The sequence below is a fragment of the Cryptomeria japonica genome, chromosome 2, assembly GCF_030272615.1.
Source record: "Cryptomeria japonica chromosome 2, Sugi_1.0, whole genome shotgun sequence".
In the NCBI taxonomy this organism is placed as follows: Eukaryota; Viridiplantae; Streptophyta; class Pinopsida; order Cupressales; family Cupressaceae; genus Cryptomeria; species Cryptomeria japonica.
This window is the reverse complement of record NC_081406.1, coordinates 46,185,556-46,208,120: the sequence shown is the minus strand read 5'-3', so window position 1 is coordinate 46,208,120 and position 22,565 is coordinate 46,185,556.

The window sequence follows — 22,565 nt, the reverse complement described above, 5'->3', positions numbered from 1 at the left end:
TTTACCTTGCTTTTATTCCGCATTCATTATCTACATGCAATTGCTCATAAGTTCTCAATTATCATGCCAATTGTAGAATAACAATATCTCTCTTTCTTTGATAGTTTTTAAAGTTTAAATTGTGTACATCCATTTCATAATTATATTTTCAAGCACAATGTTAGTTTAGAAAACTAAACAAAGGGAGTTGGAAAACCAAAACTAGCAGCGTTCGGTATATACGGTGCCTCTGGGTCATGCTTACGGGTAATGCCATCGTGTTGAACTACTGCACTTAACGCCTAATAAAGCTGCATTACGACGTCTGTGGCATCGTCCCTATAAATTGTCGGGGAGTAATAAGGGACATTTGGAAGTTAAAATCCGAGGGGCAGGTAATCCCCCTTGGATCGATAATTTAATAAGATAACTTTTGAATGAATTTCACATCCGTTGAGATAAACCATAGTAAACCCCTCTTAGGGATGGTCAAGTTAAAAGCTCTCATGAAATTTACTTTCTTTATTTATTTATTCATCTCGAAGGGATATTGGTGATTTGCAATTGGGTGACGCTCATGATAAGTATTAGGATCTAGTTATTTTGTTTAGGCCACAAGCAATAGGCCATCTTGAGCCTTCGCTTAAGTGCTACCATCGTGGGTAGCAACCGCAGAGAAACTATCTGGGACACTGACCCTAGAAAGGGTTGCGTACCCACAAATCAGTTTACATCAAACCATAGATTAGAAAATAGAACTACATACTTTACGCCTTGATCCCGTGCCGAAGCGGGTATGTAGGCAGTCTTGGGACGGAGTTGTCCCTTGTACTCAGGCGTTCGTGGGTGGGGTCTAGGCTTGGTTGAGTAAGAATCCTAAATGAAAAATAAGATAATCAATTTAATTCAATGCATACTCGGAAGGAATCCCGTATGGATTCACTTGACTTCCCGAGGCTTTAAGCCAAATTCCGAGGCGGAATTCAAGCTTGTGTTATTTTTAATTACTCCTAAGGACGGCGACCTCGGTGCATTCTTGTTAGAAGAATGTAGTACTTAGTGAGTGGCTCAGGACCCGAATGGTCCCGATGAGTCTAAGTCTCTGGCCAGAGCATCTCCTATCCCGTTTGGATGGATGCCTACCCCGTATGGGTAGATGCCTATCCCGTATTGGATAGATGGAATTTTACGTCCCGTATGGACAATTGCCTAACCCGTATGGTTAGAAGCTCATCCCGAATGGATGAATGCCTAATCCTAATTGGATGGATGCCCAGAGTATGCAATTGAATAAAACATTAAAAAATAATAATAATAATAATAATACTCAATTTTTGTTGAATCAATTATGGTGGGTTATTACATGAAATAGGAAATGAAGATGGGTTACTACACCATATCTGTCCCACTAGGGACATGCACTCATCTACAGCTACTTCGCTATCTAGGGTAGGTCCCCACTCCAGCACATCCTATCACCGATGAGCATACAAACAAGCTCCCTGTGGTATCTCATGTTGTCTACCATATTGTCAATGAACACGATTGTGCAAAAATTACTCAATGATAAAGGGCGTTCACCCAATCAAGTACTGTGACATATATACATAGGGCATCTCTAGCCCATCCTCTGCCCACACCTCACAATCCATATACAGTCTCCAGATGACCATATCAATATCATCCAATGCCCTTCATCAGTGCTCTAGTTTTCCCAACTTACCCTAAACAAATACACCTGTATACCCATAAACATATACCCAACCATCTATCTTATCCCTATCTGCAAGCTATCTCGACACTAGTAAGTGATCCCAGGCCCACACCTATAATAATGTCACCCCAACTGATAGACTAGTGTATCCCATATACACTACCTTGTGAAGCTCTCTATATAGATGGGCCAACATACAAGACCCCCATGCAAACCTGTGTCACCATATCCTCTAGCACCAATCCCCATCCAATGACTACTCCCTTCAGCATATGGTCAAGATACAGAAAACCACCAATGAAACCTTCTAATACTGATGGCAGTGACGCATAGCCCAAATCCAAAAACTCCTGCCATAGGATCTCGTAGCCACTAATCTCTTCATCCTGAAATATACAGCAGAGAGCCTCTATGCCACCCTCCTCAGTCTTCTCATAGGGTAGCAAAGCCCCAACCACAGGAATCCAGAAAATCCAATAATAGTCCTCTAGTGTGACCATCATCTCACCGGTCGCCAGATGAAAGGTGTTTGTATCACTGTGCCACCTCTCTACCAAAGTTGTCAGTAACCCCCAGTTAATGATATACCAGGGCATGTCTAGCAAAGAGGATAACCCACATCTCTCAATCACATCTTTGTCAGCCCATGACAAGCATGGGATAAGTGTCCATGACCTCGAGAATCACTCCCAAGACTGTAGTACACCAAGCTCTACCTGCAAATTAACACATATTCATCATTAGTTATCGATTCAATCACATCTATCCATAATAAAATAAATAAATCAACTTGCAAATGCCAATCACATCAAAAGCACATCAGAAATATATTCGCATCAATCAGTGAATCAATCAGTGCATCATCTCTAAATCCATATCGAACAAAATCCATAATGAAATCCGATCCATATCGAAAACAAAATCCATAATGAAATCTGACCCATATCAAAACAAAAACCATAATGAAATCAAAATCCATAATTAAAACAAGACCCATATCGAAACAAAATCCATAACGAAATTCGATCCATATCGAAAACAAAATCCATAACGATACAAAATCCATAATGAAATCTGACCCATATTGAAATAAAAACCATAACGAAATCAAAATCCATATCGAAAACAAGAGCCATATCAAAATAAAATCCATAATGAAATCCAATCCATAACAAAACAAAATCCATAACAAAATCTGACACATATCGAAACAAAATCCATAACGAAATCAAAATCCATATCAAAAACAAAATCCATAATGAAATCAAAATCCATATCAAAAACAAAATCCATAACGAAATCAAAATCCATATCGAAATCAAGACCCATATCGAAACAAGACTCATATCGAAATCAAACTCATATCAAAATCAGACCCATATTGAAATCAAACCCATATCAAAATCAAACCCATATCGAATCAGGACCCATATTGAATTAGACCCATATCGAAAAGCAATCCATATCGAAATCAGCCATATCAAACTCACGACTCAAATCGACTCAAAGACTCATAACAAAATCAAATTCATATCGACAAATTGACCCATATCAAAAAGCAATCCATATCGAACCAAGATCCATATTGATCATAGACTCATATCGTAATCTGGCAGAATATTAAAATCAGACATTATCACAAAAAAGGACTCACATCAGATCATGAACCATATCAGACCAATCGATGAACCCATATCGACATCTACACAACCTATCCAAACCATTTGACTCACAATGCATTTTTCACAACACTTTTTTTCAAAAAATTTACTCTATGCACTAAATCGGGGTCCCAAAGCACTAAGTTGCCACATATGCGCTAAACTTCTCTACAAATGTGCTAAAAAACATACCCTGTGCACTAAATCTACTCTACATGCTAACTAACACACCATTTACGCTACATTGTTTTCCCTATATGCTAAATCTACTTTGCACGCTAACTAACACACCATTTGTGCTACCCTATTTACCCAATGCGCTAAGCTATCCTCCATGCTAAATGGCCTACCCATTGCATTCTTATGCAAACCCTATGCACTAAAATCACCCTACATGCTAACCTACCCCCTGATTGTGCTACTATTTGGCACTCAGATGCTAAACCTACCTAGGGTTTGCTATGCGCTAACACTCCTATCGTATGCGCTAGACAACTTGCCCTACGCGCTAAACTGGTAAAATCTGACCCAAAATTAAAAAATGTGACAAAAATAAATGAAATAAATAAAAATTGAATATGGATTTTGGCCACTTACTGGTGAGCCATATGTGGTGGTTCTTCGATATCGCCTTATGCCCTCAAATCAGTGCAAGGAGTATGGAACCGACATCGTGGTTAGAGCTCCAAATGTCACAATCACAAGAAGACAAGTGCGCAAATGATTTTTCAAAATCACTTTTTACCTTTTAATAGGGTAAATCAAAGGGTTAATAAGTGGGGCATGTATTTTACTCCCACTTTTTCATTTTTAACCTTATCAATATCTTTTTTTGGGAGATGAATCAATAATGTGCAACCAATGCAGTCAATATTCACATATATCACAATTAATTCAAAAATGATCATAAACTTGACGACTTTTTCACTAGATCCTTAATTCATCTCTCGAGGGGGCATCATCAATATCGTTCATCAAATCTACATCTGGGGCATCATATCAACATTTTGACACACAACATCATATCAATCAAATTTTGGCGGCATATCCACCAATATTCTTTGAATCAACATTTGCACACACGTCAATTCAAAGAGGGGCAAAATGTAGACGTATAAATCTAATCACTTTCCTAAATAAATATTTAATATTTATTTTACCCCCATTTCCTCTAATTAATTAAATTCTATTTAATTAATTTCTTCATTTTCACCTATTTGATTAAATAAATTATTTAATTTATTTAATTAAATTCACATTAACCTTTTCTATCCTTTCATTAAATAAATCACTTTATTTAATTAAATCCCCTTTCTCCCTTTTAAATTAAATTTATATTTAATTAAAGTGATCCTTGCAAATAAAAAAATCTAATTTATTTATTAAATCCTCTCACTTGTATTTATGCAAGTTGCATCTATTTTAGTTGAAATAAAGCAATTTTATTCTAATTAAAATCCTTTTCCCTCATCCACTAACATTTTCCTACATCTCCCACTTGCCTCCTAAACCCCTTCTCGATTCTTCCAATCACTTCCAATTAATTCATCTCTTAATTATTGTCACATTCCTAAGCAAAGGGAAGTCACTTATAAAAGCCTTCGAAGTCTTTGAAATGCATTAAGGGCTTTATGTCTTCAACAAGTTAACCCTCAAAGTCTTCCTAACCATTAATGGTTAATCCAACCTCAACTCATCTTTGACCTTTGGCTAGATACTTTCCTCTAGCTTAACCATCTTTTTGACTCAAGGGTCTTATCAAGCATTCATGCCTTTAACCTTAGTTATCCTATTAACCCTTACACAAGAGTTTACCCCTTGGGTAAAAGATTTATCCATTGGATAACCCTAATCTGACCTTAACCCTTACCTCCTAGGGTAACCCTCATGTCTTCTCATGCATTTAATGCCTCTTGCATCTCCTCTCAAGCAACCTCCTATTGACAATTGTCACCATTTCAATGGTCAGAATTGTGAACATGGATTGATTAACTTTCAATCCTATCCCTTGTTAAGATTATTTAATCTTAACCATCCATTGCCCTATTTTCCCTATAACTAGAGCTCTCATTCTTCATTTTCATAATCTCCAAGTTTTTATGCATCTATACTATAGCCTAAATTACTAAGAATCTTAGCCTCTCTTTGTTAAAGCATCATCATAGCATTTATAAGTATTTTCATATCATAGAATATTCATGTTAGGCTAGTATATCATGTTAGAATAACTTGTTAATCTGTTATCATATCATTATATTCATCTTAGCTTAATCATCATGATTTTAACACATCATATAGATCTTAGAATGCATTCATGCATGTAGATCAAATATCACTCGTTCTTGGTGTTGTCATTCCTAAGTCATTTGCTCAATGATCTGAGAGTAACACATTGGCTTTAGGGATCCTGTGAGATAGAGAACAATGGGACACCCATTGTGAAGTTAAACTAATTGAATTAGTTCATATACTTGCACCAAGAGTCTCATTGTTGTGTGAGTCTTTTGATCTTGAGTTATTCATTTTAGTCACCACATTTTCCTGCATATAGTAACTCCTCTGAGGGGTTGAAGCCAAAATTCCAAGGTTTAATAAATAAACCTACTTGATTATAAAAATAAGGCCCCTCTTCAAATGACTTATTTTTATCTGATATACAAGAAAAAACCACCACAAAGTAACTATTGGCCATCAACAACACTTCCATCTCGCCCTTTGGGATCTAAGTGCAATGAGCCCATGATTCCAAAAAAGGTAGAGAAACTCTAATCCCCATGAATATACAAATCAAAACATGATTAGATAATTATTTAATATATTCATCCATAATCATGAGTTGAATCACAAGCATAGGCCTGTGTTCACTCTTTGGAAGACACCCATTCACCCTTCGAGGCCAAAAACCTCCATCTTGCAAAACACTTTCTTCAAAACCAACCTTATTTTCCCATAGTCTGAATCATTAGAATTGTTAGGATACATCCCTCCTCTACTCACCACATCCTCAAAAGAAATCATCTTCATTAAGGATTCATCGCCATGCAAAGCCATGCAAGGCCAAGTTGACAAAAAAGCCAACTCCCAACACCAGACCCACCAACAAAAAAAACCCTTTGCTAACAATGGCACCAACCACAGGAGAAAAATATCAACCAACCCAAAATCGCTAACACCAAATGAAAGAACACAACTAGCACAACACAAGAAAACAGTCTAAAACCCTTGATCAAGCACAAAAAACATGCCCCAAAACAAGCAGAAAAAAACTTGCACACACCGCCAACCCCCAAGCTACCATAGAAAAACCTCACCATGACACCCCACTTCAAATTGCACATATCAGAGATGAAGAGAAAATAGGGTTTCCCCTAGCCTTCACACCACAGAGATGTCACCATCCAATTAACCATTTCTTATTTATTAATTTATATATCTCAAATTATAGGAATAAAAATTAAAATTAAAATTAAAATTAAAATGGTTTACAAATACTTGATGTTTATTTGTTATAAAAATAAAAATAATTTAACAAATGTTTAATGCTTATGTCATTATAGAAATAGAAATAAAATAAATTTACAAATACTTCATGTTTATCCCTTACAAAAATAAATAATAATAATAATAATAATAATTGTCTATAGTTAAAATAGAATTGTTCTTTAGTATCTATTGATTTTAAATTGTTTTTTGTTTTTATGTACATGGATGAATGAGGTGCATATGCAATTGTATATTTACGTCTATTGACATAATAATTTACTTTTTAAATGAAGTAAATTATAAGTTATATCACATTAGTCGAGTGGTAAGGAAAAAAAGCCAAACAAATGCACGATTTTGGGGAGTGCAACTAGACTTGGAGCATGACCATAAAAGTTGTCTTCAAATGTGTGTATATATATAAGGTTAAATAAGAATCTATTTTTTAGCCAATAATATAGTTACAAATTAATTTTGTCAATTTAAAATACAAAAAATATGTATTTACATTATAGAAATATTAGTTTTATAGTAAAATATAAAAAATAATTGACTTTAATTGGTAGAAATAGTTTTTTTCAATCATTAGTTAACAAAATCTCATTGCAATAGTACTAGCCTAATGGGAAGTAATGATATGTCAAGTAAAAGTAAGAACGATACAAATATAAATTCAATAATTTTTATTTTCATGAAAGAATATATTAGCATATTATTTTGCTTGACAACAATGTCTAAACTTTAAATATAGGATCAAATTAGTTTTAACATATTTAAGAGAAATTACACTTGGGCATACAAGTTATTCTTGATTTTGTGTATGATCAAGCATTAATTTGGTAGTTGTAAGATATACTATTTATTAGTTATTCTTGATTTTGTGTAAGACCAAGCCTTAATTTGGTAGTTGTAAGATATATTGTTTATTAGTATCTGTTGCAAGTAGGTTCTTATGCTTTTATGATAGTAAGTTGGTAGTTGTAAGATATACTATTTATTAGTATTTGCTGCAAGTAGGTTCTTATGCTTTTATGATAGTAAGTTGGTAGTTGTAAGATATACTATTTATTAGTATTTGTTGCAAGTAGCTTCTTATGCTTTTATGATAGTAAGTTGCTTCTATTTATTACTGAGAAATTATATTAAAAGATTTTGATTTTTTATGTTTTTTATTTGAAAATATTCTTATAAAGTTAATTTATATAATGAAATTATAACTTTTATTATTTTATTTTTGTAATCAAAGAATAAACTCTTTAAAATATCAAATTAAATGTTCATGTATAATTATAAATAGATAGTGAATACCACTCAATGTATAGTCCATTTTAGCATATAAACCTTTTCCCTATTCAAATCAAACATCATAGCAATAATCAAAACATCAATCAAGCATAGGACATAACTTCATTTTAGTAGCCACTAATTACTTATGTTAGAATATTTAATCTTTACTTGGCTTAGGTTTATTTGTATTTAGTTTTGGATATTCCTTTGGAATCCCTACATGTAATTTGTCCTCTAGTACATATGTGAGGACAAGTCATTTCTTTTATTTTTCTTGATTAAGGAATATTAGTTTATCATCCTTAAGAGGATGTTGACACATTTCACACACATATTATGAATGGTGGTATTCATATATTTGGGGGTTACTTTGTATCTCCTCTTCTCATCTCTATTTATGAGCTTCTCTCTCTCTCTCTCTCTCTCTCTCTCTCTCTCTCTCTCTCTCTCTCTCTCTCTCTCTCTCTCTCTCTCTCTCTCTCTCTCTCTCTCTCTCTCTCTCTCTCTCTCTCTCTCTGCTTTGCCTTTTCATAATACATAAGAGATTTTTCTTTGCTTTTCCCCTTTCAAAACCTTTGGTTTTTCTTTTATTTTCCCCTTTCCTGTGTGGCTTCTTATGCTCAATTTTTTTTTTAACTTTGCATGCGTTGTTGGAACATTGTCTTTCTTTCATTATCATTTCTCTTATTGCAAGTTCTAAAATTTTCACCATTTTGATCAGATATTATAACTTTGGATATTCTTTTGGCTAACTTTTTGCATACGTGCCTCCCTTTTTTTTTTGGTTACTCCTATGTGCTAGCATAAGTTGAAGTTTGTGTGAGAATTTCTTGAGTTCTTTTTGCCTCGTAGTACCTCTCTGTTGAGAACCATCTTTTTATGTGCTCTCTACACATCTCTATCAGTCTTCTCGTCCTCCTCTAACATCTTTGTGCGATATGTTTTGGTAACTTCAGAATCTCAATTTTTCCTTCAGGTGTTTTCTGATCTTGGGGTGTAACGTTTCTATTTCTTTATCATTTCATCTATGTTATTTCTTGGAGACCTACTCCTTCATTACTTCTATAGAGAAAGTGTCATTAGTTTGAGAAAATATTATTTTCCAAGAACTTAATGCTTACCATTTAAATCAAGAGAATGAACGTTTAAAACTTTTCAAAGTTTCAATTTTTCTTTCATTCTTTATCATTTATGTATAAAGTCCACTTTATTTCAAATCAAAACTTCATTTATTTAACATAAAATTTATTTCAAATAAAATAAATTTAAGTTTATAAAAAAAGTTTCATTTAATTTTAACATTCTTGTATTAAAATTTTTAAATATATAAACTTTTAATATATTAAAGTTTATAAAGTTAAAAAGTTTTTTCAATACAGGTGTATATATATTAATACACATACACACATATATATATAATATATGCAGATATGCATAATTGATATTTATATTTATAATGTCGAATATGTTGACATATATGTGTATATATATAAATAGGTGTATGTATATATATATATATATATGTGTGTGTGTGTGTATATATATATATATATATATATACACACACACATATATATAACTTTATATATATATATATGGTTATATATATGGATATGCATATCTATATATATATGGTTATATATATGGATATGCATATCTATATATATATATATGCAAACTTTTAGGGAGAGTTAAATGCTTATAGACATATATATAATGTCGTCAATTTGTCAGCACATTTTCTCGAGCATAGCCTTTCTTCTACTCAAATTAAATCCTCTTTTTTTGGTGGCATACTCAAAGTCAATGATGTGACCTTCCTTGCCGCATGCGCCAGCTATAACTAAGTATCTCACTCAACTAATGGTGGCAATATTAATAAACTTGATCTTGGAGATCGTCTATCTTCACTTTCCCTACATCGTGACCCTTCATTCTTGCTCCTCTGACACTCTTAAGCAATCAAATCAGTCCTTTATTGAGATAGGTAAGTTGTATTTTATGGCGCCTTTCAAAACAAAATTAATATAAGTAATGGCTTTGTTTATAAAGCAGTTGGTTAACTAAGAAAGTTAAGCTTGTTATGGATACTCCGCTAAGGCTTGTAGGACTTAAGCGTCAAATATCTTTTACAAGGGACATCAAAGAAGACAGACTAAAAGGCATTCTGGTCTTCCCAAATGTCCGGGTTTTTCGAGTGGTCAATAAAATTCTTGGGGAGGAGTATATTAAGAATGAGGACCGCACTAGGGCCAATTCTGATACAGCGGCAATGTTATTAGCGGTGGCCTTGCACTGTGATAGAGATAAGGAGGTGGTGATGAAATTATGCAGAAGCGTCTTTAAGAAGGAACTCCTGGGTGAACTGAAGAAGGGTGGTCTTCAATGTGGACGAGGAGTTAACTGTTTCTAAGCCCCACAACTATGACAAACTCATATGGAAAAACAACTTGGTTCCTAGATTTCTAATCTTGTAAATTGAAGATGAGGTTGCCTTTTCAGCCTACAATCCAATAAGGAAGAGGAATTATTCCTTTCTTATGTGGCTTTTGCATGTCAGAAAACCATCGTGTAATAGGTGGTTGGCCAACTATCTCGAGGCAAAAAATATTGACGTTGTTCCTCATGATATGGAGATCCCTTCCGACCTTGACTCTAGCCCAGATGATCTCCCTGCTAGCTCAAGGATGACGAGGAGTAAGGCATGGTCGAGAAGGTGTCGGGACTCTCCCAAATCCTAAGAAGTGATCCCTAATGGTAGGATAGTTGTTGTGCTTCTTTCTGGTTTATTTTTTGAATAGTTATGAATGGTTTACCCTAATACTTAAAATTGTTTAAACTTTTCTTTCAGACATAAGTTACACAAACATTTGGGTGATTAGTTTAATATTTTATCTAGCTCGGATATGTTATTTTTGTCTCTAGCCCGGTGGTTTTCTTTATTTCATTGTCTACTCTGAATTGATTGCATCTTCAGAAATTTTGCATGATTTAATAGGTTCCTCTTGTGGGTAAAGCGGATAATTTTGTGAAAACAAAGCTCCCTACTGTAATTTTCAAATTTTGGCTTTCTACGATGAGCCATGGCTCCTTCCTTATATGTGTGTGTGTGTGTACACACACACACACACACAGATATATATATATATATATATATATATATATATATATATATATATATATATATATATATATATATATATATATATATATATATATATATATATATATATATATATATATATATATATATATATATACATAGGCATAGATGATATATACAAATGTATCTAAATGTATAGGAAGAGGTAGGCAGGGTGGCCGCTACTATTATTAATTCTCTGAGGTTGGTTTGAAAGGCTTGGGACTAAGATTCATTTTTTTTTAAATAGCAGACATGTCTCAAGATGAATATCTGGCTAATTTTGAATATCAATTTATTTAATTATCTTTCCTTCTTTCGATTATGCTTGGTTCTAGTATAAGGGTGAATAGTTGTTTTAAATTCTTTCTTGATGACTCAAATAGGCTGGTGGGAAGGAAAAGGAATCTGTTTATGAAAATAAAATAGGATTGAAACTTTCTATGGGGAGTGATATGAAATTAAGCTCTTTTAGGAGGATATATTTTCCTTTTGTCTCAACCATGCTCTGTTATTTCTCTATTTGACATAATTATATTTAATATGATAGCCTGGAGCTTATAGGTTGTGTTAATGATCTGGGCGGGGTTACTTCCCACAATGCTATTGTAACCTAGGTAATCTTTCATCTTGTAGTCAACATCAAAAGTACTTTTGTGTTGTCTCAATATAAAACATAACATGGTTGTAGTAGTAGTTATGGAAAATGTTAGGCAAACCAGGTTATCTGAAAGTTGTATGTTTATCGGCTAACAATTCATGAAGTGGTTTGATGTAGGGCAGTGTTGAGAGTTTCTTGTAGGTATAAAAGATAGCAGAAAGTCTAGGTGTCAAGATAACTGAGGAAAGGCATCAACGAAAGGGATGGCAAAATGTTGATAGAAGCAGTCCCTCAAGGGAGGACTGTCGCTACAAAAATGTGATAAGGGAGAGAAAATCATCTGGGCCTGCAAGTGTATGCTTAGTTCAGGAAGATAGATTCAAATGGTCACAATGTAATCATAAATGTTGTTAAGATGTCATGATGCAATCATAAATGTTGTTAAGATGTTATGATGTAATCATAAATGGTCATTATATAACTAGACTTAATGTCCCGGGCAAGGCCGGAGGTTTTCTCCTCTCCGCTCTTTCCTATCGATGACCGCACTGAGCGGAGAAAGTAATGTATGTAATTTTGTTTATAATCTAATAAAATATTCTGGCTTCGGCTTTTACTGATCAAAAAAAAAAAAAAAAATTCAATGTCTTTTAAAAAGTAAAGTTTTTAAAAGTATTTTTTAATTTTATTTTTTTTACAGTATAAAGTTTTATTTTAGAATCAAAAGTTTTAAAATTTAAATTTGTTATTGAATCTTTGAAAATAACATTTCTTGATTAATTTTTTTTAAAATTAAAATTTGGTTCAATTTTTAATTAAGGAGGTTTTTTTTCATCTTTTAATCAAAGGGGTTAAAAAAAAATTAATCATTATTTTGCTATCATGTCTACTTTAATTCTTGAAATTAAGTTAAATAGTAGTAATTATCATTCATGGAAAACACATATTTCTTTTAGTTTTTTGTTTCAAGCACATTTTGGATGTTGCTACTGATAAAACCTCTGAGCCTTCTTCAACTGCTCCTCAAGATGACCAAGACAAATGGAAGACTCAAAATGAGGAAGCTCTTGGTTTAATTGATATTTCGATGGTTCCTAAATTGTATGTTCTTATTGGAAATTGTACAAAAGCGTATGAAGCATGGGAAATTTTAAAAACAGCTTATGATAGTTCAAATGAATCCCAAAAAATTCACCTTCAAGATCAACTCAAAGATCTCAGGTATACGGATTTCAAAACTATGGATGAATTCTTATTAAAGTTTGATTCTATTAATGGTCAATTAACTAGTTTAAGAGTTAATCTAGCTGATATACGTTTAATTCAACTTATTCTTAAAAAATGTCTTCCTCATCAATTTCAGCAATTTATTACTAATATTCATGCTTAGCTTGCTATTCCTAGTTTAGCTACTCAATTAACTTATGATATTTTTTCATAATTTATTACGTCGAGGAAGCTAAATTAATTCAGTTTGGTACTCTTAAAAGTAGTGAACATGCTTTTATGTGTAAAAATCAAAACCATAATCATTTTAAATCCAATAATAATAATAATCATAATAATCATTATTTTAATAATATATTTATTCTAATAATAATTAAAAGAGTAATTATTCTAAGAGGCCCCATTGTGCGTATTGTGGTAAGTATGGTTATGTGACTAATAATTATTTTAAGAAGCAAAACGGTAAAAAGCCCATGAACCAAAATAATCAAAATAATCAACAACATAAACCTCATTATAAGAAAGGTAACAATAATGGTAATTCATCTCATCGTGCATTTACTTGTAGTTACAACGTTTCAAAGCCTCTTGAATGGATTATTTATTCTAGTGCATCTCAACATGTTACTTCTCATAAAGAAATTTTTTATTCTATGAATCCTGATACTTCAAATATTTATGTTCAATTTGCTAACAATTATACTTGTAAAGTAGAAGCTATTAGTGATGTCAATGTTCCTAATGGTAAATTACGTGATCTTCTTTATGTTCCTAATGGTAAATTACATGATGTTCTTTATGTTCCTAAATTAAAATCAAATTTACTTTCTATTGCTAAGCTTTTCCAAGATTATAAGATTGAATTCTATAAGGAATGTGTTATATCATTGATCCAAAGCATGGCCAAGTTATTGCTACTGCTAAAATGGACAATGATAACTTATTGAATTTTTATGAGTTTGCTTGTTCAAAGTATTATTTTCTTACTACCATTGATTTTAATGTTTGGCATGAAATACTTGGCCGCATAAATTCTAATAATTTTGCCTTGATGCAAAAAGAAAATATGGTAGATGGATTTCCTAGCATTGTTCCTTCTAAGATTGTATGCACGGGTTGCATGTGTTGGCATTTGCATGAAGATTTCATTAATGAAATATTATGTTGTCATTGATGTCAATTAACCAGTAATGATGTTGTTATAATATTGTTTTGTAACTGATAGGAAGAGCTAGTGAAGGGAACTGTAACTGGTAGGTGAATTTGTGGAGTGAACCGGTATTGCTAAGCGTTGGAGAATTGAACCGGTAAGCCCTACCTATTGATTTGATAAACCCTAACTGATTAAGTTTGGTGAATTGGTTATATTGGTTTATGATCTTATGATGAGCGGTAATGATTATGACACGTATGCATGTTGTATGAAGAGAGTTTCAAAGTGATTTTGGTGCATTGAGATAACGATTTTTGTCTAGGGAATGAGCAAGTATATTGCATGTAATGCAAAGCACGTGATGAGTTACTAAGTTCGATGAAGTGGTGATCAAGGAGCGGTCGAGGATTTGTTGAATGATGTGCAAAGATTATTATGTAATCCAACGGTCATACTTGAACCGACTTGTTTGTAATCTCTATGAGAGAATTAGGTTTTTGTTGTGTTACCAACCTAGTGATTTGTTTATAAGGTCGATGAGTTGTTTTGTTTAAGTGTTGAAAATTTTTCAGTTGAGTGTGTGGTTGTCAAACCGGATGACGTATTTGTAGTTTGTGTAAAGACATATAGGAGCATGAAAAGGATCTAAACAAGCAAGTGTAGTGTTATTCAAATGGATCAGCAAACCCCTATTATTTTCTAACAATTACAATAGTTGAAATCTCCTAACTGGGTAAGCTCTAACAAGCTTAGTGTTATTCAAAGCCTCTAACCAGGTGGTCCATTAGCTTGAATTTCAAATCCTCTACTAAGGTTACCCCTCATAGCGTATTTCTTCTAATAGGGAATTATAGTCAATCCCTTAACTGGGTGGTCCCTAATAGGATTTGTTCTTAATAGGATTTTTTGTAAAAGCTTTAACAGGCTTGGCTCCTAACAGGGCAAACTTCAGAAGAGTTTAGATAGTTAACTTGTGAGTCTCATCTTACCATGGTTTTTCCCATTTGGGTTTCCATGTCAAAAATATTGTGTCAAGTGGTGAATGTTTTTGTGGTTATGTTTTCTACGGTTGATTTGCTTAAGTACCTAATCCACTTTGATATGTCATGTTAACCGGTAGCAATCTGAAATGAGGTTTTACTTAAGTCGGTAAACTATTTGGATGTTTATGAAGTTTCAAGTTGTTTACTATTAATCTGTTGTAATAGTCAACCAGTTTATCCTGATAGTGATATTGCATTTATAGTTCAGTGGTTTAACTTGTCAGTTTATAGTTTACTTTGAGAGGTTGATTTTGAGATTGGTGAAAGATTATATCAGTTTTTCTATCTACTGATTCACACCCCCCCCCCCATCTTAGTAGTTGACCGGATCCTTGTTCTAACCCATCTATGAGGAAAAGTAGAGATGTCAGTCACAGTTATGAATCTAGATCCAGCAAAGAAGTTGATGATGAAGACAGTTTCGTTGAGCTTGAAGCATTGTTGGCCAAGTAGCTACCCAGAGGTACAGGTAAATACAGAGGTAACCTTTGAAATTTTTTGCATGCAACAACATTGGACATATTGTAGCTAACTGTCCTAATGGTGATAATGAGCACAAGCAAGAGAAATTCAAGAAGTACAAGGGAAAAGGAAAAAGATATTGTCTTATTGCAGTTGATGGTGGTATCACTGATGAGGAATCTGAGGGTGATGCTATTGAAGACATTGTGTTTGTAGCCATTAAAGAGGAGACATCTAATCAGAAGGCTTTAGTTTCTCGTATGGATAATACTAATGATTGGATCATTGATAGTGGTTGTTCACATCACATGACTGGTGACCAGAGAAAATTTCTTTCTTTGAAGGAATTTGATGGCGAAGTTGTGAGATTTGGTAATGACTCACCCTGCATGGTTAAAGGTAAGGGAACTATTTCTCTTAATGGAAAGAGTAGTGCAGATGATGTCTATTGGGTTGAAGGTTTAAAGCATAATATTTTGAGTGTTTCTCAACTCAATGACAGAGGATATCCATTGGAGTTTAAAAATGGTATGTGCAAAATCTACGGGAGAAAAGGTGAACTGATTGCAACCGACAAGCAAACTAAAGCTAACCTGTTTCACCTGAATCATAAGGTCAACAACTGTTTAATTGATAAAGTAGATGATAGTTGGCTTTGGTATAGGATATTTTGTCATAAAAAATTTGATAACATTGTTAAAGTGAGTAAGTCCAAGATAGTGAGAGGTTTCCCTCAGTTAGACAAACCAGTTAATGCTCTATGTAAGGAATGTCAGTTGGGAATGATGACATCCTCAACTTTTAAGAGAAAATCTTTTTTAGCAGAAGATCTATTAGATTTGGTTCATATAGACCTCTATGGACTAATAAGGACTAAAAGTATTCAAGGTGACAAATATTTTATGATCTTCACTAATGATTGCTCAAAAATGATGTGGGTCACATTCTTGAAGGATAAAATAGAATCATTTAGTAAGTTCAAGGCATTCAAGGCCTTAGCTAAAAAGGAGAGTGGTAAAACGATAAAGTGTCTAAGGACTGATCAAGGTGGTGAATTTACTTTTGAGGAATTCACTGGATATTGTGAAGAAAATGGTATCAAACAGCAGGTTTCTGCACCAAGGACACCACAATAGAATGGTATTGCAGAGAGGAACAACTGGTTAGTTGTTGAAACTGCTAGAATGATGTTGATACAAGGAGGTGTAGTGAAAAAATTTTGGAGAGAAGCTGTCAGCACAGTTGTCTACACTATGAACCAAATTTTGGTAAAAAGAGGTAAGGATAAGACTCCTTATGAATACTAGTATGGTAGATCACCTAATGGTAGTTATTTCAAGTTATTTGGCACAAAATGTTTTATTAAGAGAGGTGACTGTGTTAGTAATTTGACACTAAAAGTGATGAAGGCATATTTCTTGGTTATTCCACCAAGAGTAAGGCCTCAAATGTTATAACAACTGGACACAGAGAATCATTGAGATTGTTGATGTTTGAGTGGATGAGTATCCTAAATTCTCAGGGGAAACCAGTATGGAGAAAAAGGATGAAGATCCTTGCATTTTGTTTCTGGAACCAGAACCTATGAAACCTGAAACTGGGAAAGAGAATGATGTTGTATCAGTTCAACGAGAATAGGTAGATTCAGAAGAAGATGTTGATAACGAAGAAGAAGAACCTAAAGATAATGGTCATGTTATTTTGAGGTATGTGAGGCTCAATCACAATCCTGAACAGATTATTGGAGATAAGGATGTTGGAGTTTTAACCAGGAGAAGAATTAGAGAAAAATCTTGCATGATCTCCACTATTGATCCTAGAACTACTAAGGAAGCATTTGGAGATGATCATTGGGTCAAAGCTATGGAAGAAGAGCTTGATCAAATTGAGAAGAATAAAACATGGACCCTAGTACCCAGAATGATAAATAAAAATGTGATAGGTACTAAGAGGGTATTCAGGAACAAGTTGAATGAAGATGGTGTAGTAGTCTGAAACAAAGCTAGATTGGTTTGCAAAGGTTATGCACAAGAAGAAGGAGAAGATTATGGTGACACTTTTGCACCAGTTTCCAGACTGGAAGATGTCAGAGCTTTACTTGCATTTGTAGCACATAAGGGATTCAACATATATCAGATGGATGTGAAGTCGGCATTTTTAATGGATTACTGGAAGAATTATACATTGAGCAGCTAGATGGTTATGCTTTGACTGATGAGAAAGACATGGTATGAAAATTGCAAAAAGGCATTATATGGATTAAAGCAATCACTGAGAGCATGGTATGAAAGGCTTCATTCACACTTGATGAAGATAGGTTTTTCAGAGAACTAGTGAAGATAGAAACATATATCTCAAATCTGAAGGAGATAAGATACTAGTCAGTAAAGTGTTTGTGGATGATATCATATTTGGAGGAAATGATGACATGAGAAATGACTTTGCAAATGAAATGAAAAGTGAGTTTGAAATTTCTCTAGTGGGAGAGATAAAAAATTTCATAGGTTTGCAAATACAACAAATGAAGAGTGGTATTTTCATCACACGGTCTAAATATGTGAAAGAGGTATTAAAGACATTTGGTGTGAGTGACTGTAAACCAATTGGGACACCAATGGTTACAGGTTGTAAGTTGTCTAAGGAAGATGAAGCCAGATCTATTGATGAAAAGGAGTACAAGTCAAAGATTGGGAAATTGCACTATGTTGTTCACAGCAGACCGGATATAGCTCATGCAGTTGGTCTAGTTGCTATATTTTAGAAGAATCTTAAGGAAACATATTTGATAGAAAACAAGAGGATATTCAGATATTTGAAAGGCACTGTTGACTATGGATTATGGTATCCATATGAAGGAAACTTTGACTTGAAGATGTATATAGATACAGACTGAGTAGGTAATGTTGATGATAGGAAAAGCACAACCGGTGGAGCATTCTTTCTTGGAGGAAGACTTGTTTCATGGAGTAGCAAGAAGCAGAGTTGTATATCATAGTCTACTGCTGAAGCTGAGTATGTTTCAACTTATATGAATTGTACCCAAGCTATCTGGATGAGGCACATTTTGGAAGGTTTCAAGATGAAGTTTATAGAACCTATAAAGATCTTATGTGACAATACCAGTGCCATAATTATTTCCAAAAATCCTTTTTTGCATGCACGAACCAAGCATATTGAATTGAAGTATCATTTCTTGAGGCAAAAAGTACAGAGTAAAGATGTGATCTTGGAGCATGTTTCTACCAAGGAGCAGCTTGCAAATATCTTTACTAAGCCTCTGCCTAAGACTACTTTTGAGTATCTCAGAAGTCGGCTAGGGATTATACCCCTTCATGAGGTGAAATGAGCTAGTTGTAGAATTTTAAAACAAGATTGATGGAAAGTGGAGTTATTCCACAGGGGGGCATCAAGTTGCAGGTTGTTGATGTTGAACAATGAAAATTGGCATTGCATGTTTTACTTTCAATTTGGCATTGTTGTCAAAGGGGGAGAAGAATTGTATGATTGACAGAGATAAGATCTATAGCTAGAGACAAGGTGAAGACAAGGAGAGTACATGGTAAAATGTAAACCAGGATTCCTATTCACAATCACAACAATCAATGGTATTGATATTTGTATTGCCAGCAATGCCAAAGGGGGAGATTGATGGCATTTGCATGAAGATTGCATTAATGAAATGTTATGTTGTCATTGATGTCAATTAACCGGTAATGATGTTGTTATAATATTGTTTTGTAACAGGTAGGAAGAGCTAGTGAAGGGAACTATAATCGGTAGGTGGGTTTGTGGAGTGAACCAGTATTACTAAGTATTGAAGAGTTTAACCGGTAAACCCTACATATTGATTTGATAAACCCTAACCGATTAAGTTTGGTGAATTGGTTATATTGGTTTATGATCTGATGATGAGTATTAATGATTATGACACATATGCATGTTGTATGAAGAGAGTTTCAAAGTGATTTTGGTGCGTTGAGAATGGTTTTTGTCTAGCGAATGAGCAAGTATATTGCATGTAATGCAAAGCGCATGATGAGTTACTAAGTTTGATAAAGTGATGATCATGGAGCGATAGAGGCTTTCTTGAATGATGTGTGGAGATTATTATGTAATCCAACAGTCATACTTGAACTGACTTGTTTGTAATCTCTCTAAGAGAATTAGGATTTTGTTGTATTACCAACCTAGTGATTTGTTTATAAGGTCAATGAGTTGTTTTGTTTAAGTGTTGGCAAAGTGTCAGTTGAGTGTGTGTTTGCCAAACCGGATGATGTATTTGCAGTTTGTGTAAAGATAGATAGGAGCATGAAAAGGATCTGAACAAGCAAGTGTAGTGATATTCAAACAAATCAACAAACCCCTATTATTGTTTAACAATTATAGTAGTTGAAATCCCCTAACCAGGTAAGCTCTAACAAGCTTAGTGTTATTCAAATTCTCTAACCAGGTAGTCCATTAGCTTGGATTTCAAATCCTCTACCGAGGTTACCCCTCACAGCATATTGCTTCTAATAGGGCATTATTGTCAATCTCTTAACCGAGTGGTCCCTAACAGGATCTGTTCTTAACAAGACTTTTTGTTAAAGCTTTAATAGGATTGGCTCCTAACAAGACGAACTTCAGAAGAGTTCAGATAGTTAATTTGTGAGTCTCATCTCACCATGGTTTTTCCCATTTAGATTTTCACATCAAAAATATTGTGTCAATTGGTGAATGTTTTTGTGGTTATGTTTCCTATGGTTGATTTTCTTAACTACTTAATCCACTTTGATATGTCATGTTAACCGATAGAAATATAAAATGAGTTTTTACTTATATCAGTAAAGTATTTGGATATTTGTTAAGTTTCAATTTGTTTACTGTTAATCTATTGTAACAGTCAACCGGTTTATCCTGACAGTGATATTGCATTTATAGTTCAGTGGTTCAACTTGTCAGTTTATAGTTTACTTTGAGAGGTTGATTTTGAGATTGTTGAAAGTTTATATCAGTTTTTCTATCTACTAATTCACCCCCCCCCCCCCTCCTCTCAATAGTTGACCAAATCCTTGTTCTTTCATCATACTATCAACATGAGTGGTAAGATGCATAGGGAACCCTTTCCTCATGGTCAGTCATGGAGGGTAAATCATAAATTGCACCTCATTCATAGTGACCTTTTGGGACACATGGAGAATACCTCCATCCGAGGATCAAGGTATGAACTTACATTTGTTGATGATTTTTCTAGGAGAACTTGGATCTATTTCCTTCATAGAAAGGATCAAGTTCTTGATGTTTTTACTTAATTTCATATGTTTGTTGAAAGGCAATCTACTTTTAAGATTAAAATCCTTAGAACTGGTAATGGTAAGGAATATGTTAATAATGCATTTAATGGTTATTTGAAATCTTTTGGTATTAAAAATGAGCTTACTATTCCCTACACACCTCAACAAAATAGTGTAGTGGAAAGGAAGCATAGAACTATTGTTGAAATGGTGAGATGTTCATTGCACTCTAAGAATATGGATTATAAATTTTGGCTGAAGTTATGGCTTGTGCTACTTATCTTCTTAATAGAAAACCTACCAAATCCTTAAAGGATCTATCACTCCTGAAGAAGCTTGGTTTGGTAGAAAGCCAAATTTAAAGCATGTAAGGATTTTTGGTTTCATTGCTTATGTTCATAAACCTAAACAAAAGAGGCACAAATTATATTCTAAATCTTCTCCTCATATATTTTTTGATTATGATCAACATTCTCAAGCATATAGAGTTTACAATCCTATCACTAACAATGTTAAAGTTGATAGAGATGTTTCTATTCCTGAAAAATGGTATTCATGATTGTTCTAATGTGCAGGATAATGAATTTGTTGAAAGTAAGGTTGTGGTTGTGGAGGACACACCTCCTTCTCTAAACCCTACTCCTTCTCTCAACCCTACTCCTAATGCATCTATTTCAAAAAGTGATAGTGATGATGATCATGATAATTATACTCCTAATGATTCTTCTTCTAGTGATAATTCTATTACTTCTAAAAGGAATCTTAAATGGTTTAAGACTTTAATTCAAGAAAGTGATGATTATTTAGCTAGAATGGATAAACTTAAGGCTAGAAGAATAAATTATTGTAATTATGCTTTGATGTCTACTATTATGAATTTAAATGATTCTAATTCTTTTGAGAAAGCTAAAAATCAACCTTATTGGCAAAAAGTTATGCAAGAGGGCAAGTGCAAGGTGATGAGTCACAAATTTGTGGAAGTCTGTGCACTGGAAAACACACTCCTAAAAACAAGGGCCCGTTTTCAAAAAATGAGGGCCCATTTTTGCTTCGGTCTCCCGAGCTGAAAGGTAACGGGGGCCTAAAGCTAAAATAAATGGGCCCCCGTATTGTTACAAAACGGGGCCCCTCTCTTAAACAAAACGGGGGGGCATTTTTAAAAAATAGGCCCCCGTTTGCAAATCGTATTTTACCCTTTTTTTGGGGCAATTTTTTTCATTTTCACCCTGACAGTGAAGTGAGAACAGGAGATCAAAAATGAGCCCCCATGCTGTGGATTCCATTTCAAGCCTCCACCACTATCCCAGGTACACATTCAAACATCTATTTTCACATTTCGTAATTTTCTTGTATATTTTTCCTATTTTTGTGTATTATTTAGATTTTTTTGGTATTATTTTAGTTTTTTTTTAGAGTAGCCTATAAATAAATTTGTTTTTACATTTGTAAATTCTTGATTTTGATCTGAAATATTCTTCAACAGTTAACCCTAAACCCTAATCAACAAATTTACAAATCAAAACCGAACCTAGATAGTTAA